This window comes from Chenopodium album, chromosome 8 (genome assembly GCF_948465745.1).
Source record: "Chenopodium album chromosome 8, dcCheAlbu1.1, whole genome shotgun sequence".
NCBI classification, from domain to species: Eukaryota; Viridiplantae; Streptophyta; class Magnoliopsida; order Caryophyllales; family Amaranthaceae; genus Chenopodium; species Chenopodium album.
Window position 1 is genome coordinate 37,259,166 of NC_137841.1, and position 17,167 is coordinate 37,276,332.

General features: G+C 36.4%; 2 non-coding genes across 2 annotated transcripts; one reads left to right on the forward strand and one right to left on the reverse strand.

Annotated features, from left to right (window-relative positions):
- Window positions 1–5,854: 5,854 nt before the first annotated feature.
- LOC145556967 (small nucleolar RNA R71) lies at window positions 5,855–5,961 on the reverse strand. The gene has a single exon (XR_014092055.1). It is a non-coding gene; the product is annotated as a small nucleolar RNA R71 (small nucleolar RNA).
- Window positions 5,962–15,603: 9,642 nt separating this feature from the next.
- On the forward strand, window positions 15,604–15,710 carry LOC145557095 (small nucleolar RNA R71). Its single transcript, XR_014092169.1, has one exon. It is a non-coding gene; the product is annotated as a small nucleolar RNA R71 (small nucleolar RNA).
- The last annotated feature ends 1,457 nt before the right edge of the window (window positions 15,711–17,167 follow it).

Consider the following 17,167-nt stretch of genomic DNA (forward strand, 5'->3'; position numbering starts at 1 on the left):
TTACTAATTTAAGTCTGAGAATCATCTATTTCAAGCATGCAGTGTGAAACTTTTTACTTTAAAATCATAACAAGCTTAAATAATTTTAGGAAATTTGCATAATAAAAAGTGTATTTTGAGTATCTACAGATGCATGCACAATCATCTTTCATTTATGTATTTTGAACATTAATTTAAGGCATGCAAACTGATTTATAAGTCATACACATTAGATGTTGTACAGAAGGAGCAAAAGACGGATGTTATTTTTCATTCATTCTGCATGCATGGTCTAAGAATCATCTGTTTCAAGCATGCAGTATGAAACTTTTTACTTTAAAATCATAACAAGCTTAAATAATTTTAGGGAATTTGCATAATAAAAAGTGTATTTCGAGTATCTACAGATGCGTGCACAATCATCTTTCATTTATGTATTTTGAACATCAATTTAAGGCATGCAAACTTATTTATAAATTATACACATTAGATGTTGTACAGTAGGAGCAGAAGACTGATGTTATTTTTCATTTCTAACATTTTGCATGCATAGCAATTGCTAATTTAAATTTGCAAAACATCCATTTCATACATGCAATGTGTTACTTATACACTTAAAACGAAAAAAAAAAAAAAAAACTGAAAAATTACAGGATTAGAAGTGTATTCTGAATTTTTACATGATGCATGCATAATTTCTCTGATTTTTTTTAACATCAGGTAAAGGCATGCAAAATGATTTAAAAATCATATAGATTAAATATTGTACAATAAAAACAACAGACTGATACTATTTATATTTCAAACAATTTGCATGCATAAACTTGAACAAAAACTCTTTTACTTAAGGCATGTAGTATGAAACAGGTTTGTAGCATTTAAACAGGTTTTCTTTGATCATATTATTTAGTTATTTCAAAATTATCAAACAGAGAACATCTTCATGGCGCCGCAACAGAAATTCCTAGATGAAATCGATATAACTACAAAAAATTTCAAGGTCAAAGTAAGGGTTGCAGAAAAGGGTCATCCACAAACATCAGAAAAAAATACACGATATCAGTCTATGTATTTCGAAGATGACAAGGTATATCGATTTAATTCTACATACATTTTGAAACTCAACATTCAATTTGCACAAATTGATGAAGACACTTAAAAAAAAAATGAACATCTTCTTGCTTGTTACAGAATAACCGGCTGAAGATGACACTTTTTGGTGACCAAATTCTGGCATACTGGAATGTTATTAGTTTCAGAGGAAATTATGAGATTGCTGATGCTATAGTTAGAAACTTTGATGCAGAATGGAGAGCTAAAGAATATGACATTCCATTTCATTTGTCATTAGGAAGCAAGACTGTCATCCGGTCTTTGGATCCTAAAGGAGAATAAATTTACCCTAGATATCAAACACTTGCTTCTATTCCAAGAATCCCTGTTGATGATGATAGACATGGTAAACAGATCATATGAATTACATATACAACCATAAACTTTGTCAAATACATCAAAGTGGCATATTTAGTGTAATTTTTTTTTGTGTTTCAGATATACTTGTGTTAGTTCTTTATGTATCAGAAGAACCGAGAAGAATAGTGACATCATCAAACAAAGAGACATCAGTTCGAGATCTTATGGTGATAGATCACAGGTAATTGCTGTTAAAGACTAACTAATATCTTTCCATTCATTTCATTTCATATTATACTAACACAAAGTGAATATTAAAAATCCTCTAATTTCAGTACTGATCAGCCAATGAAAGTATGCACTTGGAATGACCTTGCTGGAGAACGGTCTGAATCAATTGTCTCAAACAGTGACTCTTTCAAAGTAATTGGTATCACAGCTCTACGACCTATTACTCGACAAGGTAAGATAACAACTTAGATCATATTTAAATTTTCAAATGATAAACACATGTAAAATATCAGAATCACATCGTGAGTATTGACATTCTCCAAATGACAGGATTTTCGCTTGAATCAACCATGTTGACTTTCATTCTGAAGGACCCCCAAGGTGACAAAGCAGAAACTTTAGCCGAATGGTACAGTTTTGAAGAATTTCCTTTCCTAAATATTGAAAATGTTAGCATAGTAATGTCTTGAACACAAATTCAAAATTCTGGGAGAAACCCAAATTGTAATTTCTGTGATCTGAATAAAGCATAAATTGATATTTCATTTGTTAGTTTGATCTACTAATAATAGTTTGAATGTTGAAGTTTTTCACAATATTGTATATACAGTAATTTACAAAACCATAAATCCCTGACAATTTTTTGGTCTTGATAAAAAAGGGAAAAGAGACATTGAAGTTTGCTAATCAATGAACAACAAAGAATCAAGGAAGCCTTCAATCCAACAGCAGAAAAAACTGTAACAACTATTGGCCGCCTGAAAGCCAAGAAGGTATATTTTTGCAGCATATCTTAAAAATAATTAACAGAATCAATATGCATAGCAAGCACTATTTCAGAACATGTTAATATCTAACATTATAATAACCTTGGTTTATATATTTACAATGCAGTCACGGGAAGTGTTTTGGTTAAATGTTGTAACTACTGATATAGAATTTGAAAGATTAAGAGCATATATATGATGCTCCCACTGTGGAAAGCGAACATATCTTGCTCTCGAAACTGTCTACAGTTGCAAAGCATGCTCAAGGAAAGACATACATGCTGCTTACAGGTATATAATATTCATCAAAATAGTAAATTCATTATACTTTCAACGAGAATGTTGTTATACATCAAATCACACTAACACTATTGCTTACAATGAGCAGGACAACCATAAATTTCAATGTCTATGATGGAACTGGATCATTGGAACTCACTGCATTCACTGATGTTTGTGATAAGCTCTTTCAAATGTCAATTTAGGAAATCTATGAAATGAAAACAATGGTATACAACATATTTTTCAATAATTATCATCTCATTATATAACACTAACCTCACTACATACTACAAATGTGAAACTCAATTTATTTTTCATTTCTATGTGATTAGGAACAACTTGAAAAGTTCCAGGAAACAGTTTTCAAGTTAGCAACAAAGCATTGCTTGATCAAAGTTGGACCCACAACTGCACTGTCAAAGAACAAGGTCTTGCAATGTGGGCTTAAGGGTGTATATATGGTGGTGGAACCAAAAGCAGCTACTACTGAACAAGACAGCTCATCAAATATTGTTTCTGGTTCTGAAAGCAAGACAGTAGTAAAAGACACCAGCACAAAAACTGCAGAGGGTGAAGTGATTCAGAAGACACTACTCCAGTTAGAAAAACATACAAACACAGCTGACACGAAAGACACACCACACAAGGATGATCTTTCGGACTTCAATCAAGAGGAAGAAGATGCTTGTGTATTTGCTGAAAGTTTGAATGCAGCAAATGACAACAATCAAGACAGTGTTGAAGATTTCAGCCAAAAACGAAAGAGATCTAGAAATGAAGCAGAATTGGATTTCCACACACCAACGAAGGAAGTGATTGACATGGCGGCTTAAGACACAGCTGTCAAAATAGTCACTGACAATTTAATGGAATCAGATCAGGCTTCTTTAGGTGCGAAGGAAGGCAAGGCTATTGGGTCTGAGGAGTAGGTGAATTTTGAATTCAAGTTACGCAAAGTCAAGCAGGAGAGGGTTACCAGGAACCAAACACTCATATTGGAAGAAGATGATAAAGATGATTCTTCGAATCATGAGACCACTCTCACAAAAGATCAAATCAGCAGCAGCTGATATGTCTCTTTGCCCCCGATTTATATAGTGTTTTACCCTCGTCCCTTGGTCATAATTAGTAGTGTTTTTGGCTCTTTAGAGCCACTTTTATTACTAATTAGTGTTTTCTAGTGTTTTTTGTAATTTTGATTGAATTTTATAGGAAATTGCACATTTGGAGCGTTTTACGGGTTTTTCATGGAGCAACTACAAGCATTAGGAGGACACGACCATATTTGAAGCCCAAGACCGGTTAGAGCCGGTGATTAAGGACTCGGTGTGTGATACCGGGGCATTTGGACCGAGTATTCAAGACCCAAAGAGGAAATCCAGATTGGGCCGAAGAATTGAGCCCAATCGAAGTCCAAGCCTCGAAGAAGAGACTGGGCCCGATCGGGCAAGCTTGCGCCCGGTCGGGCGGGCGCGTATATGAGAGCATCAGCAAGAAGGTGTGCCCGATCGGGTGAGCGTAAGCTCGATCGGGTGCGGCTGCGCAGGAAGAGTGAAGAAAAAAAGGCGGGCCCGATCGGGCGCGTGTTTTTGGAGCTGAAGTTTTAGTTTTCAATTAGGATTTTTTTTAAGGATGTTTAAGTACAATTTTTGTACATAATTTTGATTACCTTCTCTTTTAGACTTTCTCTCTCTACTTAGAATATTTTCTCTCTCTTAAATTCTCTCAACTTTGTTCTTAATTCCATACCTTAATCTAGATTTCTTTTGTTAACAATTTCTTCTCTTTTAATTTCAGTTATTTTCTTTAATTCTTTCATCATGTCTTGTTTTATTGTTTTGATTAGTTTAGATTTAATTATGCTTGAGTAGTTTTATTTCTAGGGTTTATGGGGATTTAATAAATAATATGAAGGGGTAATTTGTGATTGTTGATTATAAATGCTTGATTAATTTCCTATTGATTGATTTAATGCTATGCAATTAGGTTTGGCCAGATTTAATTGTATGAGTTTAGAAATATTAATTCGAGATTCGAGAGATGAGAATTGATGTTTAGGCTTAGTTTCAATAGGCGGACTAATTTATAAATGGTTAAGTCGAGATTCGAGAGATGAGATTTAATACCGGTAAATTAACTCTGTGATTGTAATACGTAGCAAAAGCCCTTTATAATATGATTAATTGATGCTTGATGATTGCTTATTATGATTTACCCTGGAATAATGTTTATTAGTAAACCTATGCCCTAGGTTTTTTCTTCATTGATTTATCTCCTATTTTATTCCCTTCCTACTTTTACCTTTAGTAGTATAATTACATCCTTTACAACAAATTTGGTTACTTGATAATTTAGATTACTTCTAATTAATCAGGAATAAATTGACCTGTTTCCCTGTGGTTCGACCCTTCTTCCCTATCTACATAGTTAGTGGATTTAGGTTTTGTTTTTGATTAGGTGAATACGACTTGAACCTGTCAAAATTTAGCGCCGTTGCTGGGGAAACGGTTTTATTTTTATTTTATGATTATTTTTTTGTAGTCTAGATTATCCCCTCTTGTCTCAGAGAACGTTAGTTCTTTGAGGCAATTTTCATATTTGTCTTTTAGTTCCTTTTTTATGCCCAGGTGTTCCAGATCAGGTTACATCCCATTTGATCTTGAGATCGAGCGCTAGTTTCATAAGCAAAGGAATCTTTATAGACAAATTCTAGCGAGTTCTGAGGAAGACAACAATCGAAGAGACCCTCCATCTGATTCTAGCGACACAGAAATTCCTTCAGATTCAAAATCAGAGATGACGGCCCAAAAGAAGCTCAGTGACTACTCGCAGCCGAAGCTCACAGATTTCCCGCACCTTACTCCCACTCCAGCCCTAGATGGAGTACAATTTGAAATCAAGCCCCAATTTATCACTATGATAGAGAGGAAGCAATTCCAGTGGAGCTAATTAAGGGTGAAGATCTTAATCTTCACATTGCAGATTTCTGCCAATATTGTAACACCATAAGACAAGCCGGGGTCACACAAGACCAAATCAGGGAGATTCTTTTTCCCTTTTCATCATGTGGCAAAGCTAAATTATGGTTTAATGGTTTGAATAGAACTTCACTTGGTATTACTTACTGGGAAACTCTTGCGTTGAATTTCTATAATAAATATTACCCTGCAGAGAGAACAGCTGTACTAAGGAGTGCTATTCAGAACTTTGCTCAAGAGGCCGATGAAACTTTATATGAGGCTTGGGAGAGGTTTAAGGATCTACAGAGAGAATGCCCCCACCACAATCTAGCACAATGGCAATTGATCTAAGCTTTCTACAATGGACTTGGAAATTCATCTAGATCAGTTCTAGATTCTGCAGCTAGTGGGAGATTCATGAATTTAAATGTGGACGATACCGGACAGGTTAACGAAGATATGCAAATACACAATTCCCAATACGGGAATCCGAGAGGGTTTGCAAATAAAGGAAAACATAATGTCGGTTTCGTATCCTTTTTACAAGCTCAATTAACATCTATTTGTCAAAAATTAGATAATCTTACTGCTACTCCTAACTCTGTAGCTTGACAGGCTAAAGTCGTATCACCTAATCAAAAGTAATTCCTAAAACCACTAACTAAAATAGATAGGGAAGTAGGGTCGAATCCACAGTAGGGTCGAATCCACAGGGAAACGAGTCTTTTTATTCCTAACTAATTAATATAATCTAGATTATAGAGTAACAAATTTAAATTATTATTATCGAAGGGAACAAAACTACAAAGAGTAAAAGTGGGAAAGAATAAAAGTAGGAGGAGAAACAATGAATAAAAGGCCTAGGGCATAGGTTCACCAATAAATAATATTCCAGGGTAAAACATAATAATCAATCATCAATGCATACATTAATCAGATCATAAAGGGCATTCGCTACGTATTACAATCACACAATTGATTTAGTCTCCTTGTAGTTCGAACTAGAACCACTTTTCTCCAAGCTGTTCTTCTCAAAAGGTTTAGCGAAACCCTTTACAAAGGACTTAGTGTACGTCCCTTTCTTCCCCTTTATTTGTTTTTCAACTTTCAAAGCTACCTTGCAAACATCCTCAAAGGACCAATATTGTTGCAATTCAACTTTTTCAGCAATATTATCATTCAACCCCGAAATAAATCTAGCAATCTTATGCTCAACAATCTCTTCTAAGCCACATAGCATGCATAACTTTTCAAATTCACCAATATAATTCTCAACAGTCATAGAATTTTGTTTAAAAAGTTGCATCTTAAGATAAACATCTTGAATATAATCACTAGGTACGAACCTTTTTTTCATGTGCTTCTTGAGTTGTTCCCAAGTTGATATTCTTACACGCCCCTCCTTATGCCTCTTCTTCTTTAGATTATCATACCAAAGACTAGCATAACCGGTCAGTTTTAATTCAGCTAATTTGCATCTTTTCCTTTCATCATACTCCTTGTAATCAAAGAGTGTCTCGGCCCTTCTAATCCACTCAAGGTATTTTTCAGGTTCATTCATACTCCCATTGAATTCTGGAAGATCTAATCGAAGGTTCCTATCATCATCCTTTGGTCGATCTCTGCTCCTAGGCCTTGGTGATTCATCACTTGAGGAATAATTATTTCGTGGCCTCCTTGGGTTCCTCCTTGGTTGTTCTTCCTCACTTGAACCAGAATTAGGGTTAGAATTCTCTTTCCTTAAAGAATCTCCAGCAAGAGTATCAAGCCTTTTTAATATCTCATCCATCCTTGCTGCCAACTCGTCAATTCGCCTATCTCTTCTAAGATTTTGAGCTTGTTCTAAGGTTAATCCCCTTGGAACTTGTGGGACCTCTTCGTCACTCATGATTCCTACACAAACCAAGTCAGTTTATGCAAAAATCTTGATTAAAAGATCGAATCTTGAAGGAAAACTAGGCAACACAAAAACCGGACTCCCAACCGCAAATCAGTGCACAAACACCAAACGTTTGAGGCTGTGTAGAACGCGTTACTCAACTAAAAATTATGAAATTTTATATGGTGATAGCTGGACGTTTTTAGAGTTCAATGCAAAAAAAATCACGTAAAAATTCCCAGCCAATTGTTCCCAGTTTAATTTTTACCGAAGTTGCGCAACCTGGCTCTGATACCAAAGATGATGTGAATTATTGATCCGAAAATCAACAAAACACAAGGGATATGTTTAAGTCTAATTCTATACAGGAAATCCACCAAGAATTAAACAAAAACTAAGATTAATCAATTAAGAATCCACCCAATTAATCAATCCAAACGAATGTTTTAACTAAAACAAGCAAAACAGCAATTGATCACAATCAACAAAAACTCAAGTATGCAACTTAAGAAATAAATGTGAATATTAATCTATATGTTTATTCGTGTGTTTTACAGCCCTATTTATAAGACTTAGTTTACCTAGGAAGATTAGGACAAGTTCCTAATTCAATCCTAATTAAACTAGAACTCTAACTTGCTTGAAGAGCAAGCACCTTGGCGCACAAGCATACACCAAACTCCTTGGAGAACAAGCACACGCCTAAATTGATTTATTTTGCTAACTAACTGATTTTTAAAGCAACTAAATAAATAAATAAAAATTAAAGAACTAAATAAAGATTAAAGATCCTAATGCTTGAACCAAGAAAAACCCTTTCAAGTGAAAGGTAAAAACTTGTAAGCAAAATCTAAGTAAAGAAAATTCAAGAAAGTTCAAGAAAGTGAACTAGACTCCAAGAAAAACCACTAAGCAAACCGTGGCTTTGCTTTGATATCCAAGAAAGTGTCCATGCAATGCTTGGCTTGAATCAATGTTTAGGGATAAACTATCTTGATGCATGATAAGCAAATCTTCGAAGTTCTCCATGCTTAGACTTGCATCATGCCCTAAAAGTGCAATTTCCTACAAAACTCAATCAAAACTACGAAAACACTAGAAAACACTAATTAGTAATAAAAGTGGCTCTAAAGAGCCAAAAACACTATGAATTATGACCAAGGGACGGGGGTAAAATACTATATAAAATAGACACATCAAACTCCCCCAAGCCAAACCTTTGCTTGTCCCTAAGCAAAGATCTCATCAATGAATAAATAAATATGCTTCACCCCAAAAAAGGAAAAATTAAGCACAAACAATTCAGGGTAAATCAAATAAACATGCTTCAAAATCAACCAATCAGATCCATCCAATTGCCCTTCTTCCCTAACAATTGTCAAATAGAGCAAACCAAAAGAGCATATAGAATTCAAGACTAGTGCTCACACACTCAACTCTCATTTATGTGGCGAGTAAAAGATGTACTCGATCGCTCTCCATCCAACCCCTTTATTTGTGAACAATGCCTTCCCAACTCACACTCTCGTGTGTTTAAAACAATGAACGCTCAACCTACTAGTCGACTTGAAATATCTCAAATCATAACTTGCATTGATAAACAACACTTTCACATTCATACAACTCTATGCACAAAGGTCGGAAGGTCTTTAAAGCTTGTAATGTAAGGCTAGGGTAAAGGGTAGGAATCATTTGGGAACAAGTGAGAGAAAAGCTATGCTTAAGGGAGCAAATCCTAGTAAAACCCATGATCAAAATAAATAATGATCAACATCTCCTACATAACCAACTCTAACAAAAATCCACCAAATATACTCCAAACAATATAAATAATCCCAACTCTTACAATTTCACTCATAAAAAGCAATAAATCTAAACTAAGAAAACACACTAAAATTAAAAGAAAAGAGAAAAAGAAAGATACCAAATCCAAAATCTCCCCCAAGCCAGAATCAGACAATGTCCTCATTGGCTCGGGAACTAGCCCAGCATAGCTAGCCCTGATCATCCTCATCCATGGAGCCGAACCCTACACCTCCACTGCCACCTGCACCGGAAGAGCTACCACCAAATAATCAGCATGAAAACTCCCCCCAGCCGGTCCCCCGAAAGGAATGTCCTGGCCGTACCCATGGAAGGTAGAATAGTTAGTATAAATGCCATGGGCAGTGGGATCCCTATCGTATCCCTGAGGTGGAGGCTGAAACCAGTCAGGGTAAATAGCATCATCGGGAATGTTGCCCCGACGAGCATAATCATCGTACATAGGGTAGAGAGCTCTACCCTGGTTCCTCTCTAGGTACCCTAACCTCTGGTCAATAGAGCCTACCATCCTCCTAAGGTCAGTGTGGGAATGCTCGATCCGGCCTAAAGCCTGACCTATACTCTGAAGGTCCCAAACTGGGTCAGAGTCAACATGGGGGACGGAGTGAGACATGCGAGGTGGAGAAAACGCTACCTCAGGCTGAGGCTGAGGCTGGGGTGGTGGAACTGGTGGTGAGACTGGGGGTGCTTGCCCCCTAGCGTTGGCAACTAAAAGGTCATATGTGTAAGATGCTTGCCCGAGGGGAAAGGCGGTCAAGTCAGGACTAGGTAGGGAAAAGATGGGCAAAGGCTGCTCGGTCCCAGTCCTAATACACCAGTGGGGTGTCTGCTCACTGTCCGATCGTACCCACCCCAACTCCTCAAAATACCTAGCAGTCATATAGGTATCCGGTCCACAGTTGGTCAGTTGGTGGGGTCCACCCTCAACAAAACCAGCTTTTTTCACTGCTATTCTAGTGATAAGGCCTTCTATACGAATAGGGGTGCGAGATTGGGTACTGGCTGTGGCATGTCTGCTCAGATGGTGAATGATGTACCTACCTATGTTCAGTTTCCCAAACCTATACACATAGTGTCCTATTATAGCTAGTTCATTAGTTTGGGCATTATAGGGCTCATTCCTACCTAGAAAATACAAACCCGCAAATCTTTGCCAGATTTTTGGAATAGGGTGATGAATAGGTTTGGTACTAACATGTTGGGGGTCGGGAGTAGGCAAACCAGTCAGAGCATAATAAATGTCACCCATTTTATATTCAGCATGCCATTGGTGTGGTAATTCAGAATTTAATTCAAACAATTTACAAAATTCCACATAAGTTAAACTAATATTCCTATTGTTCAACCTAAAATGAAATTCGGTCCATTTCTACTATTTACAACTTTCAAAGAAGACAAGAATTCACAAGTTAATTTACGGTATGTAGGATAATGCATATCAACGAATTTACTCATGCCTATGTCATTATAAAATCGTTTAACAAAATCATACAAACCATACGATTCTAAAGTAGGGCGGTGTAACGACCGTGAAGGAATTACCTCGCGCCCGGCTAGGTGTTCTAGCCGCTCCTTTTGCTCCTGGCTAGCAATACGGATAGTTGGCCAGTACGGGAGTTGTAAATCCGGGTCATACTCCTCCCTCGAGCTAGAACTCCTACCAAAAATAGATCGAGCCCTCTTTGAAGCCATGGTAAAAATGGGTATGAAAATTAATTTGAATGAAATTCGAAAATTTTGATAAAGAAATGTAGAGGATGAAGAGAGGATTAATAATATGTAAAAAGTTTTGGATTTGGGTGAGAAATGGAGAAGAAAACTTAGAGAGAAGGTAGAGGATTTAAGTTTTTTAGAGAGAGAAAGTTATGGAGGAAAGAGTTAGAAATGAGGAAAGAACGAATAAAGAAGAAGAAGAAGGACATCGGGTATGTCTCGCCCAGTCGGGCGGGTGCTCGCCCGGTCGGGCGATCTGATTTTTAATTTCTATTATGCTCTTGCGCCCGGTCGGGTGGAACTCGCCTGATTGGGCGACCTAAAATACCCGATTTCATATACTCTCGCGCCCGGTCGTGCGGAACTTGCCCGGTCGGGCGATCAAGTGCTGAAATTTTCGTCTCTTCTCGCGCCCGGTCGGGCGAGATTTGCCCGATCAGGCGATCGAAGATGTCCGTAAACGACGAGTTTTGCGCCCAGTCAGGCGGCATTCGCTCGGTCGGGCGAAAACACTCGATTTTTTTAACCCAACTCTCGTGCCCGGTCGGGCCCGAGGCTATTTGGCGAATTTGTTGCTTTCTTCTTTTCTTCAATTTTTGTATAACTCTTTTCCTTCAAAACTGTACAAAAACTCATAAAACTCATTAAATTCCCTCATCTCTCCTCTCATAAGAAAAAGAAAGAAAAACTAGTCTAAAAAGCATTAAAAATACGGGTTGCCTCCCGCAAAGCGCTGGTTTATCTAGGTCCCGCACACTAGTAGAAAAAATCAAAAAGGCACCCCCTAATTGGCACCGGTTCAGACCAAACCCGTGCCAAAAATGGCCTTAAAATTTGGTGGGAAGTTGAACCAGGATATATGGCACCGGTTCACTTCAAACCGGTGGCAAAAACATAAAAGGGCACCGGTTTGAAGTGAACCGGTGCCATTAAATATTAAAAAAAAAAAAAAAAAAAGCGGCCCATATAAAAGCCCCCAACCCTAACACATTAGCTCATTTAGCCGTTTCTCTTTCTCTCTCCTCCTCTCTTCCTCTCCTCCTCTTTCTCTCTCCTCTCCTCCTCTTACTCGATCTCCTTCTCCGTCCTCCTTCTATTTCTCTTCCCTCATCTCCTTCTCCCTCATCTCCTTCCAACATGCAACACCGTCCTCACTTCTTTCAATCGATTTCTTGGTATTTTTTTTTTAATTTTATTTTGATTATTATTTTTTATTTCTGTTCATTTTTATTCGATTTTAATAGGGTTTTTTTTTCGATTTTCTGGGTTATTTTTCTTCGAATTATGGGTATTTGTTTTCGATTTCATTTTTGGGTATTTGTTTTTCGATTTCATTTCTGGGTAATTGTTTTTCGATTTCATTTTTGGGTTTTGTTTTTCGATTTCATTTCTGGGTATTATTATTGTTTTTCGATTTTGATTCATTTTTCGATTATTATTTGTTTTTCGATTTTAACTAATTTTCGATTTTAATTTTTTTTTTATTATTTTTTAATTTTCTGGGTTTTAATTTTTTTCGATTTTCTGGGTTTTAATTTAATTTTTTCTTCATTTTCTGGATTTTCTCGATTTTCTGGGTTTTAACTAATATTCGATTTTAATTTTTTCGATTTTTTTTTTAATTTTCTGGGTTTTAAACTAATTTTCGATTTTAATTTTTTTTGGATTTTTTTTTCTGGGTTTTAATTTTTTTCGATTTTCTGGGTTTTAATTAAATTTTTTCTTCATTTTCTGTATTTTCTAGGTTTTAACTAATTTTCGATTTTAATTTTTTCGATTTTTTGCGTTTTAATTTTTTTTCGATTTTAATTTTTTCGATTTTTTTTTTAATTTCTGGGTTTTTAACTAATTTCGCAGCTAATACATTACTATTTGCTTTGCAGGCCCAAAATATTGCACATAATTGAAGAATCAAGAATCAAGAATATTGATTTAGATGTTTGGGTTTTTTTTTTTATTGTGATGTTGTAATATTTTTTTTTATTTATATTGTAGTTCTTTTTTATTTATTTATATGTTGTAATTGTTTAATTTTATAATTTGTATATTGTAATTTTTTCTTGATTATATACTGTAAATTTCAATATGTTGTTGTTCTTATTTATTTTAGTCAATTTGATTTTTAAGTGAAAAATGACGACAAAAAAAAAAAAAAAAAAAAAAAATTGATTTTTGGGGGTTTTTTGGCACCGGTTAACCGATGCCAAAAGCTTTGAAATAATTTTCTGTGGGCCTTTTTGGCACCGGTTAACCGGTGCCAATTTTGATTTTTGGCATCGGTTTGAACCGGTGCCTTTTTAAACCCCTTTTTGGCACCCCCCATATAGGCAATAGTTCAAACCGGTGCCTTAGGCCGGGTTTGAACCGGTGCCAAATTCATTTTTTCACGTAGTGGCACGACCTACTTACCAAGTACAAGAACTAAGACCCTTGGCCTACCGCTTGATCGGGTGGTTTCTCACCCAGTCGAGCGGTGTTTTGTCTACGACGCGGCTTCCTGACATGCCCTGTGGGACGCCAATTCTCCTTATCTGGTGGTCTCCCTTGACTTGGATTGGGGGTTCTTCAATGCTACGCACTAAAGATCCTTCTTTGATCGAAGGTTGCTTCCAATTTGTCATTGCATTTAACACTTGCAACTCGATCTGGCGGAACACTCACCGTAGGCTCAATTTCCACAACTTGCTTGATTGATTCCACCTTTTCATCCTCAAAACCAAGACCGACAGTGTAGAGGGCTCTTTCTATTGCATCAACCTCCTTTTTCCATTTGTCTATCTCATCTGAAAGAGATGCAACACAAGATACCGCCTCCAAGGGATCTTTTTCAAGAGCTTGGGGCTTGTTAGAATAATTCTGAACCACATTAACACTAAAGCATTTCTCCTTTATCATGGGGCTTTTAGGGGTATTATTAAGATTAAAAATAATTTTATCGTCCTCTACTGATAGTGTTAATTTGCCACTTCTCACATCTATAATTGCTCCTGCAATGTTAAGGAATGGTCTACCCAAAATAATACGGGTTTGCATATCCTCAGCCATATCAAGAACAACAAAATCAATAGGTATATAAAATTTACCTACTCTAACGGGAACATCCTCTAGAACACCTAAGGGGTATTTGAAAGAACGGACGGCCATTTGTAGAGTAATGTTATTAGCTTTTAGTTTACCCATATTCAACTTGGAACACACAGATAATGGCATAACACTAACGCTGGCACCCAAATCACATAATGCATTATCAATCATTAGATTGCCAATATGACAAGGGATAGAAAAGCTACCCGGATCTTTTAATTTAGGTAGAGATTTATTTTGAAGTACGACACTACACTATGCAGTGAAAGCTACTATCTCTACCTCACAAATAGACCTTTTTCTTGTCAATATTTCTTTCATAAATTTTACATATGCAAGAATTTGTGTGATTAATTCAATGAAGGGAGCTGTTACCTTCAAATCTTTTACCATCTCCAAGAACTTACCAAACTGCTTATCCAAATTTGTTTTCAGTTGACGATTGGGGAATGGAAATTTGATAATTGGCTTTGGAGCATTATTGCTCTTATCTAGAGTGGCCACCTTCTCTTGAGTCGTACCCTGCAATGTAGAATTAGATATATTAGTATTATGCTTTAGCCCTGCAAGGCTATTAGCTACATTGTTTGGTTTAACGGAATCAAGATTAGCATTATTTATTAAAATAGGTTCATCAACTCTGGGCATAGGGGGCCCTTCATAGTTTGAACCACTCCTTAGAGTAATTGCATAGGCTTAATCCGTAGGCCTAGTTGGTTGTGCTGGCAGAGCTCCCTGTTGGCGGGCTTGTAGAGTAGCGGAAAGTTGCGCAATTTAATTATCTACAATCTTATTGTGTGCTAGAATTGAATCAATTTGTGCATCTCTACTCTCCATGTGCTTCTGCATATTAACCAACATCGCTCTAATTTCTACCAAAGCAGGGTCGGAAGATGAGGAGGATTGTTGTGGTTGGTTTTTCTGGCCAGCATTGGGATGGTAATATTTCTGTTGTTGTTGCTGTGGCGCCTGTGGTTCTTGTGGTGGTGGATTCTGAACATTAGTACTCCGGTAGGAAAGGTACGAATGATTCCGGTACCCAGGATTGTAGGTGTTAGAGTATGGGTTATTCTGCCTATAAGCTTGAAAGGCATTAACTTGCTCCACGGAACTCCTGCAATCTTGTTCCCAATGACCTAATATTCCACAATTTTCACAGAAAGCCTCATTAGCAGTATTATTAATTGCAGAAACATTAGCTACATTAGCAGCGCTAAGATTATCTAATTTTTGGCAGATAGAAGTTAGTTGAGCTTGCAAAAAGGATACAGAGTCAACACTATGCTTCCCCTTGTTAGAAAAGCCTCTAGGATTCCCATATTGGGAATTATGTATCGTCATATCTTCAATAACCTGACCTGCATCATCAACATTAAGATTCATAAACCTCCCATTAGCTGCAGAATCTAAGATTATTCTAGATGAATTTCCAATGCCATTGTAAAAGGCTTGGATTAACTGCCATTGTGCCAAATTATGGTGGGGACATTCTCTTTGTAGGTCCTTGAACCTCTCCCAAGCCTCATATAAAGTTTTATCGGCTTCTTGAGCAAAGTTCTGAATTGCACTCCGTAGTACAGCTGTTCTCTCTGCAGGATAGTACTTGTTATAAAAATTCAAAACAAGAGTTTCCCAGTCAGTTATACCAAGTGCAGTTCTATTTAATCCATTAAACCATAATTTGGCTTTTCCAGTTAAAGAGAAAGGAAAGAGAATCTCCCTGATTTGGTCTTGTGTGACCCCGGCTTGCCTGATGGTATTACAATACTGACAATAGTTTGCAATGTGAAGATTTGGGTCTTCACCCTTAGCTCCACTAAATTTCTTCCTCTCTATCATCGTTATGAATTGGGGTTTAATCTCAAATTGTACCCCATCAAGAGCCGGAGTGGGAGTGATATGTGGAAAATCTATAAGCTTTGGTTGTGAGTAATCACTAAGCTTCTTTGGAGCCGTCATCTCTAATTCTGGATGTGATGATACCTCTAAATCGCTAGAACCAGTTGGAGGATCTCGGTGATTATTATTATCACCAGAATCCGCCAGAATTTGCTTGTAAAGGTTCTTCTGTCTATGGAAGGATCGTTCGGTCTCATGATCGAATGGGATGTACCCTAACCTGGAACATTTGGGCATAAACAAAAAATAAAAACTAAAAGCAAATATAGATTTGCCTCAAAGAACTAACGTTCTCTGAGACAAAAAGAAATAACCTAGACTACAAAAATAATCAGAAATAAGAATAAAACCGTGTCCCCGGCAACGACGCCAAATTTTGACAGGCTAAAGTCGTATCACCTAATCAAAAGTAATTCCTAAAACCACTAACTAAAATAGATAGGGAAGTAGGGTCGAATCCACAGGGAAACGAGTCTTTTTATTCCTAACTAATTAATATAATCTAGATTATAGAGTAACAAATTAAAATTATTATTATCGAAGGGAAACTAAACTACTAAGAGTAAATGTAGGAAAGAATAAAAGTAGGAGGAGAAACAATGAATAAAAGGCCTAGGGCATAGGTTCACCAATAAATAATATTCCAGGGTAAAACATAATAATCAATCATCAATGCATACATTAATCAGATCATAAAGGGCATTCGCTACGTATTACAATCACACAATTAATTTACCGGTATTTATAAATTAACCTGCCTATTGAAACTAGACCTAAACATTAATTCTCATATGTCGAATCTCGAATCAATATTGTTAAACTCATGCATAAAAGATCTGCGCAAATCTAGTCATAGAGCATTAAATCAATCAATAGGAAATTAATCTATCATTGGTAATTATTAACAATAAATTACCCCTTCATATTATTTATGGATCCCCACAAACCCTAGAAATAGAACTACTCACACATAATAAAAACTAAACTAATCAAAACAATAAAATAAGACATGATCAAAGCAATAAAATAAACAACTAAGATTAAGAGAAGAGAAATTGTTACCAAAATAAATCTGGAATTAAGAATCAAGTTAAGAACAAAGTATAAGAGAGAGAAACTAATCTAAAAGTTAAGTA